Here is a 9,884-nt window from a genome sequence, read left to right on the forward strand (position 1 = left end):
CATGGTTCACACATGCTCTTCACACTCAGCTCCTCTAATAAATCTGCAGTGTTGAACATCTGGAGAATCTGGCTCTTTCCTCTGTACTGTACTCAGTATGAGACAGGTGGTCTCTGCTGTTCGTGCCATTTTCATATCACTGGTCAGATTTCCCTCTTCTTCTGTTTGAGGGTTTTTTCAGCCAAAACCTGTGAAGATGGAGGACGCCGTCACTGCTGCACCTCATCGTCAGGCTGCAGGGGAAAACACACAGTCCTGAGTTTAACACTGTGGGCGACGTGGTTCACGAGGAGGGGAATAAAACTACTTGTTTGTTCGACCTGTAGTTCTGCATTCTTCTTCTTCACTGCCTTTGTAGGTGCTCTGCTGTTCACTACCAGTCCTCACTCACCGCCCACCAAGACATGGAGTTTCATCTTTATGTAAATGCTCTTTGATACAGCAGCTTTGATTCCCTCAGTCTGCACCACAGGATACACCCACGCTGAGAGACACCAGCTTCATCACCGAGGTCAGGTCCTTGTCTCTGGGTATTTAGGGGTTTTCTTAACTTACATGGAGACAGTGTCTGTACTCTGTGTGAGACACTGAGATCCACTCTGATCACCCTTTTCTTCTTCTTCTTCTGCAGCAGGAAACTTGTGACAGTTATTTATGATTTTCACTTCAAACAAATCTTCTGATTCTTTCCCATGATTAAATGGAGTAAATCCCTGAAACAGCAGCAAAGCCTCCATGAAGTCATTTTACGGAACAACAACAGTATCTGTGGTTTGTGTTTAAAGTGGACCGGGACACTGACAGGACTCACTACAGAGGGAGCAGCTGTGATGAAGAGCAGGAGCAGTGAGGTTACTTACAGAGAGCTCTCTGAAGAGCTGGACATGCTTAATACACATTATCTGTCTCATTTATCACCACTGAGCTGGTGAGATGACGGGAGCCGGGCCTGCGACCCGTCCCGCTGGGGAGAGGGAACGTCTCACAGGAAGAAGAAGAAGTTCTGAACCTCAGCGCTGCGTCTCGTTGTAGCTGTCTAATTATGACGGCTCGTCAGGGAGCGCAAGTGAAAACATGCGGCGGATTATAAAATCAATTAGTCTTCATTTGAGACGCTTTCAGAGCCAAACAAGCAGAGAGCAAGTCTGTGTCCACAGACTGAACATTTTGATTTTCATCCCCTGTATGACTTCACTGCATCTGCAGGCACTACAGCGGATCACTGTCGGAACGTAGAGTATACTTCTTCTGTAAAAAACAAACATCAAGTCTTTGTGAACATGTTTTACCATTTGTCTTTGTCTTTGCAGGTTACACACAATCTCTCCCTCCCAAAATTTGCTTTGAAAATCTAAGAATCACAAACAATTAAATTATGTGTGAGGCTTTAAATCATCATTTCATTTCATCAGCAACACGTTTAATACACAGTCCACTACTACAGCCACTTGTAGGTTTTCACATCTGTAGGTTCTTCACCAAATATTTCCAACTCTGGCCACATTCTCCTTCAGATCAGTGAGCCGTGGTGAAGTTTAGAGTAAGCTGGTTCATTTAAACTCTAACAAATCTAAGGGTGAGGATGATTTAGATCCTTCCCTCTGGTCTGATTGCAGCACCTCCAGCTTACATTTCTAACTCATCACTCGCAACAGGCCAAATTCCAGAAATCTGTGGCGTCCTGATGACCAAGTGGGTACGGGTATACTGAGCCCTGAGCAGCAGGTCCCTGGGTCCACTGCATGTCTCTCTACCAATCTCTCTCCCGTATTTCTTCAATTCCACTTCCCCTATCAAATAAAGGCATAAAACCACCCAAAAAATAACAGGAAGTCTCCACTGGTTATCCCATTACACAGAGGCGGTGATCCTTGCAGCTTAAATAATTACTGTACAATCTCAAAATTGTCCTGTTTAGCAAGAATCCTGGAGTCTCTAGTAAATTCTCAACAGACTGTTTCTAGAGTCAAATCACATATTACAGCCCGAGCAGTCAGGATTCAGACCATGTCATAGCACAAAAACAGCAGCATTAACAATATCATTGAAGCCCTGGACAGTCATAAACATAGTCCTGCACCTTTCATTGACCAACAACAGGGCCCAGGACCCCACCCAAAAGCAGTAGAGAGCAGTATGATGAGTTGTTCTGATCGAGACGTCAATCTGACACACGATACAAGCAATTCTGAGCCAATCCCCTCGTAATTCTGGGGAACACCAGGGATGAGGTAACGGGGAGAAAATGCCGGGCGCCACGGGGGCCGAGGTCGGAGGAGCAGTAAAAGCGCATACTCCTACTCGCCGCACGGCCAGACGAGCATGCAAACTGCAGGACCGGCAATTCAGACGCAACAAGCCGGTGATTATTCAAGGAGATTCCAACCTTAACAGAATCCCACCATTCAATAACCTGTAGACAGATCTTCACAGCTACCTGGGCGCCACAATCTACCACTTTTTGAAAGTGTGTGAGAAAGCACTCGTACATCCACACACCAAAATTGTGATATTCTCAATAGGCATGAACAGTAAGGACCAGGAACCAGAGATTACCACAATCAAACAACTGTTTTCAGGAGGGCCGAGCTCACCTTCTCTCATGCAGACATTTACTTCCCGTGCATGAACTCTCCCTCCTTCCCTCCCAGCAGAGCAGCAGCAGAACCTGAAAATAATCAACCATCACATTAGAAAACACGTTCCTTCTTTTCCAGCCTTACTGGAAGCAGACTTCAGCACCAGAGACGACCCCATCCACTGGACGCCTGAAACTACATACAGTTACACTCTCTTATTTCACTGGGATATTTCAAAAGACTGTACTTATGTATTTACCATCATACACATCTTTGCACATCCCTTTCTTGAATGTGAAAATGTGTAATGAATGAATGAATGTGTGTGTCCATTTTAATGCCCATGAATTTATGTGAGTCTGTCTATTTATATAAACTTTGTAAGTTTATTTTTGTACAGAAGTCTGTCTTGAAAAAGAGATCCTTATCTCAATGACACTGCCTGTTTAAGTAAAGGATTTAATAATACACCCTAATATAGTTCAATGACATGCAGGACTGTGGAGTTAAATGATGCAAGAAGCTTAAAATGTGTCGACAGTACGTGAAATGTCCAGAAAGTGGCAGTTTAAATGTAAAACCATAAGATCACACTGTTCACAGATCACACATTTAAACAACTCCTCCTCCAACCTGAACAAACCACACAGGCCGTTTTTCTCAAGCCTCTGATACGACCCATAGCAGTGTCTCCTGAAATAGCGCCCCCTACCTTGGTTGTCATGGTTGCAGTAATAAACACGTGGACTGTACCGACAGTGGTGTACCTACCTTTGTCGCATTTATCGCATTCTTACTATAATAACATTGACCAAGTAGTTTAAACTACTTGGTTAGGTTTAGGAAAAGATTGTGATTTGGGTTGAAATAAGTACTTTCTCAACATTACACGGTATTTGTTGTCATGGTTACAATATACACTGGTAGTTTCACATGGGAATTGAACACCGCTCTCCTGTGTCATATTCATACATCCACCACAACCTTCTCCTGACGTGGACTTTGTCTCTCTTTAAACTACGTCACCGCACTTTTCCCTTTGCTCCTGTCATCATTACTACGACCACTAGATGTCGCCTAGCAACAAAACGTAACTATGGGTCATAAATAATAACCTGCTGCACAGACGACCTATCGTCTTGTTTTTTACATAAGGACTGTCAGTGTGTGTTTGTGTGTGTGTGTGTGTGTGTTTGTGTGTGTGTGTGTGTGTGTGTGATTAGTCAACAAGCAGCAGCTGATCAATCAATCAGCTCACCTGGTACTGATGTCACAAACTACCTCCATCTCTCGCTCTCTCTCTCTCTTTTCTCCTGCAGCTGAACGTCAACCTTGCTCACCCCCACATTCATACAACCTGTCTATAATGTAACATAAATAAAATGAATGATGGATAAATAAGAACAAATCATTTGTTTTCTCTGCATGCGCCTCAAGGTCCTTGAACATATTCCAGAGGTCTTTGAATTAAATCCAGGACGCTTCAGGTTCAGATAGAGTGTCTGTGTGTGTGTTATCTGTGTTATCCTCCAGTGTACAACAGTGAGTCAACCTTTCTGACTGCAGAAAGGTCACGTTTTTTATTTTTCAGTTTCAGATTGATTCATTTGAAGGATCTCTAGAGACATGATGACACTAAATTATCTCATATTTCACAAGAACACTTGTAAAGGAAATCTGTTTCTATTCTAGTTAGTACTGAAGAATTCTGGGAGATGAAGTCCTGCTGCAGTGGACAGGACACAGTGACCGAAGCAGACTCTGACAGAACAGCAGCAGCAGCAGCAGCAGCAGCAGCAGCAGCAGCCACTGAACACATCTGCAGACACATGGATGAACTGCAGCCTGATGAGCTGCCTGCTGGCCAGCAGCCAAGCTAAACTGAGTGCATACTTTACAGTAGTCTCTGTGTTTGAGGAGCATGTGCTCCAACAGGCTGAGGGAATGTTAAAAATCTGAAAATGACTCTTCATTACAATTGCTGGTTTGCCAGATGCTGTTTTGTTTTTCTACAGAGACCCATCAGACTCAAACAGAGAATCAGTCAGTGATACCACATTGTGGGAAGGTGGTATAAATGTTGAAAGATAGGTTCATGATTTTCTATTCTTTCTTTACACAACCCTGAACCTCTGCACATTCAGAGGGTCACTGATTATTCCTTTTGTCCCTGCTGACCCAAAAAATCCATAGACCTCGTTCTGTGGAGAAATGCATCAGGTTTTGTTTAAGTTAACTTATGCAGTGAACCTCGTACTTAAATGTCATACTTGCATAAAAACAGTGAGTTTGGAAAACTAGACCACTGACGTATTTTTCATCATGAATAACTTTCTCCAGGTTGATGACAGATAAATGGTTTGGTTTTCTTCTTACCTGATAATACAAACTGGCAGTTACCCTGGTTATCATGTAGCCAAGTTTTCCATTAATTTCAGCTGTTAAATATAATTATCTCTGTCTTGTCCTCTGTTACAACACATCCATTAATCAATGCAGTGTTTTAGAGAAACCGTACTACAAGAATAAGTAGAGTCAACAGCAGAGTGTAAATTATAAAATGTCAGGGGGGGTCAACTGTTTCTCCAGGGCAAAACAGAACCCAGTACAGTGAAGGTGCTTCAGTGTATTGTTACAGTCCATACAGTACCTTGCTAGTTTAACCAAAGCTGTCAAATAAATGCAGTGGAGTAGAAAGTACAATAATTGAAATGTAGGAGTGGAAGTATAAAGTAGCATTAAATGGAAATACTCAAGTGCATTAGATCATATATGACATTTTATATTGGTAATAAAATGACAAGCTAACACTGGAAATAATGCGCTAGCTAATGTTAATAACATCAGACAAAAGTTAGAAACTAGCTAACATTAGTTAGCTAAACTATAACTTAAAGCTAAAGTTAAAACTAGCTAACATTAGTGTTCATCCGTAGATACTTCACACAATCTAAATCAGAAACTTTGAAGGTAAAAAAGTAAAGCGTATCGAATAAGCTCGATAGCTAGTCACATTCACCTACAGTGTTTCAATTAGCTTGCATGACCCGCAGGAGCAGAGACTTTAGCACATGAACCACTTATGGGAATAAATTAGGCGGACAAGATGAGAAGTTAATGTCAAGGTTTGGAAATAGTACGGTTCACTTTAGGTGTGTCTGAAATCGTAGTACTAGATCCAGGCATTGATATGGGAAATATATTGCAATATTTACAATTGCAGGTAAGTAGGATAAATAAATAATGATAATAATGTATATAAATAAAAAAAAAACAAACAACAACAGCATCAAAACAAACATGTCAGTGGAGAAAAGATTTTCTGGTGACATAAGGACCCTGATATGTACACTGGGGTCAACAGGGGCCCGACAACAAATCTTTGCCCTGAGGCCCCTAACAGGGTTAATCTGGCCTCGTCAGTCTGGACAAAACCACAGTGATCACGAGTCTGTGAGGATGAAAGTTTATTTAGAATTCCACTCTGAATAAAAAGTGTGACTGCTTATGAAATGATGATTTATGTGAAATTGTTGCTTTTGAACTCAGATCAAAGTCTTTTATTGTCTGAGCTGGTTCAGTAAACTTTCTTTTCACACATGTTGACTTTCTTCCACTGAAACTCAAACATGAAATGAGAGAACGTCCACGCCCGGCTGACGCCTCCTCATCGTGACTCAACTCGGACTCGGCCCCTGGAAGAGCCACTTTGAAAAGGCAGCGACACATCAAGGAGTCAGGCTGTGTGTTCAGCAGCCATACATCACTGACACTGACAGAGGGGGTACAGGATGCGGTCAGTCCTGTGGTCCACTGATGGTACAACAACCGGAGGATGCTGCCCACAGAGTCTCCACCTCGTCCTCTTCTCACAAATAAATTATAGAACATTCATTTTTATAGAACACGTCATTTTTACTCACTGGTGTGAGGAGGATGAAAATTATACTGTGGTAAAAACTACTTTCTAGTGTTTCACCTGAGCAGTGAGGTCATGAGGGACTGATCATCATTTGTCTTTGATACAGAGAAACATACATCAGACTTACACTTATGTATTAACCTCAGGGAAACATTACGACTGTGGCGGTGAGGCGTACACTACACACCACTGTCTTATTTCCAGCCTCACCAAACCTGAAAGAACACCTTTTTTCCCAAAATAAAGCTGTTTTGTACTTTCCAGCTCCCATAGCATCTCAACTTCCCTCTCATTACCTACTGTCTCTCATGTATATAAAGGATGAGGAGAGACTCCTTAATGAGATCAAGGAATTTAAAGACATGTAAAACCCACAAATACAGTGGATAAAACCAGAAATTGGATATTCAAGCGAAAAATCAAGTTGAAGCAGTTGGTGTCCACACATGATTTTGGCGTGCTGCACCTTCATATGATGCTCCATTGTGCTGTGGTGGCTGTTCTGCCCTCTGTCCATCATCTCTTTTTATTTCCATAGTTAGTTTTGTAGTTATGTAATTTTGAGATATGGTTTGTATGAGTTTATATCCCCGCATGTCACGTTGTCATGAGGCAATATGATATCTAATATGATGATGCTAACATGACGAGACTGACATGAGGAGGCTGACATGACGATGCTAACATGACAGTGCTACCATGACGAAGCTGACATGACAATGCTAACAGGATGAAGCTGACACGACGATGCTGACAGGACGAGATTGATATGACGATGCTAATATGATGATGCTAACATGATGAGACTGACATGATGAGGCTGACATGATGAGGCTGACATGACGATGCTGACATGACGATGCTAACATGATGAGGCTTACATGACGATGCTGACATGACGATGCTAACATGACGAGACTGACATGATGAGGCTTACATGATGAGGCTGACATGACGATGCTGACATGACGACGCTGACATGATGAGGCTAACTGACGAGGTCAGGAGGCCTGTGTGGCTGCAGTGGGCTCCAGGTACAGCTGACTGTGTCACTGTTGTACTTTGTTGTGTTTTTATGTTGTGTGGCATGAAACTAAGAACACCACATACTGTATTCATCTACCGTGTCCAATAGTAAAGTGAGCTCACAAATCCTTTTTTATGAAAGGCACAAACTATGTCCTAACTGTTTCTCATTAGAAGGACTTGTACATCACGGTCTCTGAGCTCTGACGAGTCTGCTTTTCTCAGTCTTAAAACAGTGGAACAACCTTCAGCCTTCTCCTTTGTGTCTTTAATCAGAATCAGACCAGCAGCATAGGAACTCACTGGTATCTCTGTGCATTTGTTTGGAGTTCATTAGACGTCACTGTGGCTCTGATAAGACAGTGTATTCAGCAATAACATCACTTCATGTTAATGTCATACTAACACAGTCATTTCCATACTGAATAAAAATCAGACTGTGACCATCTGAGAACTGACAGACACACAGGACCCGTACAGCGAGCTCAGCCTCCTGAGCCCATGTGTCAGCAGCAGAGGGGTGCAGGCGCTCAGACTCACTCTTGTGTACACAGTCCCACATTTCAAACAGTGGCTCACAGAAGGAATTTCTTGTCAAAACACAAGGGATTTGGAGAAGGAAACTGCCGGATGTTCCACAAGTGTCTTCCTTTGCCAGGAGCTGTGTGTGTCAGATCTAAAACAGGCCTGTCTCTACAGCGACTACGTTTACATGACCAGAGGAATTACCCTCTATATACTCTGCTTCAGCCCCAGTCCACCTGACTGTCTCTGTGGGCTGTTCATATCCTGGGACCCGAAATTCCATGGTGCACCTGTACTGACCTGTCCTGACCTGTACTGTCCTGTACTATACTTCCCCTACTCTCCTGTCCTGTCTTGACCTGTCCTGACCTGTACTGTCCTGTACTGCCCTGTACTTCCCATACTCTCCTGTCCTATCCTGTCATATATTTACCTGTCCTGTCCTGTACTGTAATGTCCTGTACTGTCCTGTACTCTCCTCTTCTGTCCTCTTCTGTCCTGTCCTGTCCTGTCCTGTACTGACCTGTACTGCCTTGTACTGACCTGTCCTGACCTGTCATGTCGTGTCCTGACCTGTACTGACCTGTCCTGACCTGACCTGTCCTGATCTGTACTGCCTTGTACTGACCTGTCCTGACCTGTCCTGTCGTGTCCTGACCTGTACTGACCTGTCCTGACCTGACCTGTCCTGACCTGTACTGACCTGTCCTGACCTGACCTGTCCTGACCTGTCCTGTCGTGTCCTGACCTGTACTGACCTGTCCTGACCTGTACTGACCTGTCCTGACCTGTACTGCCTTGTACTGACCTGTCCTGACCAAGCTAAAATAACTAGCAGATCTGAACAGCATGTAAACAACTGCTGAATTAGTGGAAGTCATTCAAAGGAGCAGAGAGCTGTGAGTGCTACAGCAGAACTAAAGTAAGTTTAAATGTACAGCAGGTAGTTAAACACTGTGATGAAGAAAACAGCAAGGTAAACTGTGTTCAGATAGAGCAGCAATAAACTCTACCAGTAACAACCAAACTCCAGCTACTGGAGATGAGACACTACACGGACTGCAGCACGTCAGCACGGGGCAGCCAATTTACACTATAACCACTAAAATAGACTACACCACTGTGAGAAACACTTTTTCATGTCACAGCTACAACAACACAGATTCTACAGTCTGAAAAACGACCACATAACTAAGTTGATACATTAACGAGGATCATAAAAACTGAACATTAATAAGTGAGGTAACTGGTATTTACTGCTGTTCACTTTGAATTATAGCTTCCTGTTGTCTTCTTACTTCTACTTATGCTGTAAAACTTGACTGGTGTTTATACTGGACTCACTGGGGAGCTGTACTGGGAGCTGTGGTCTCTGCTGCTCTGCTCCTCCTGTCTGTTGTCTTCAGAGTTTCTGCTAATAGATGAAGACCTTTTTGAAGCATTTCTGGATTTTTCTCTGAGCTTCTCAGACCTTTATGTTTTTATATTTTGTTATTCCTGTTAAATGAGTCAGCATCAGCTCCGCTGCTGCCTCAGAGCTTAAACCATGATAAACATACAAACACACAAACAGTAAGAGGGTTAGGATCTTTTATTTTTTGTGTCGTGGCCCGACAGGATATATCCTTCTGATGACATTGTCTGACTGTAATTTCAGTTCAACACAAAAGGTTTTCATTGTGCTATTTCTGTCTAAATAGCTCAAAAGGATTTTCAGTTTCATTCCTACTTCACTGAGACACTGAGAATGAACAGAGAGTGACAAATAGATAGATAGATAGATAGATAGATAGATAGATAGATAGATAGATAGATAGATAGATAGATAGATA

The sequence above is a fragment of the Seriola lalandi genome, unplaced genomic scaffold (genome assembly GCF_002814215.2).
Source record: "Seriola lalandi dorsalis isolate HSWRI2012SDOR001 ecotype SW California unplaced genomic scaffold, Sedor1 jcf7180002054953, whole genome shotgun sequence".
In the NCBI taxonomy this organism is placed as follows: Eukaryota; Metazoa; Chordata; class Actinopteri; order Carangiformes; family Carangidae; genus Seriola; species Seriola lalandi.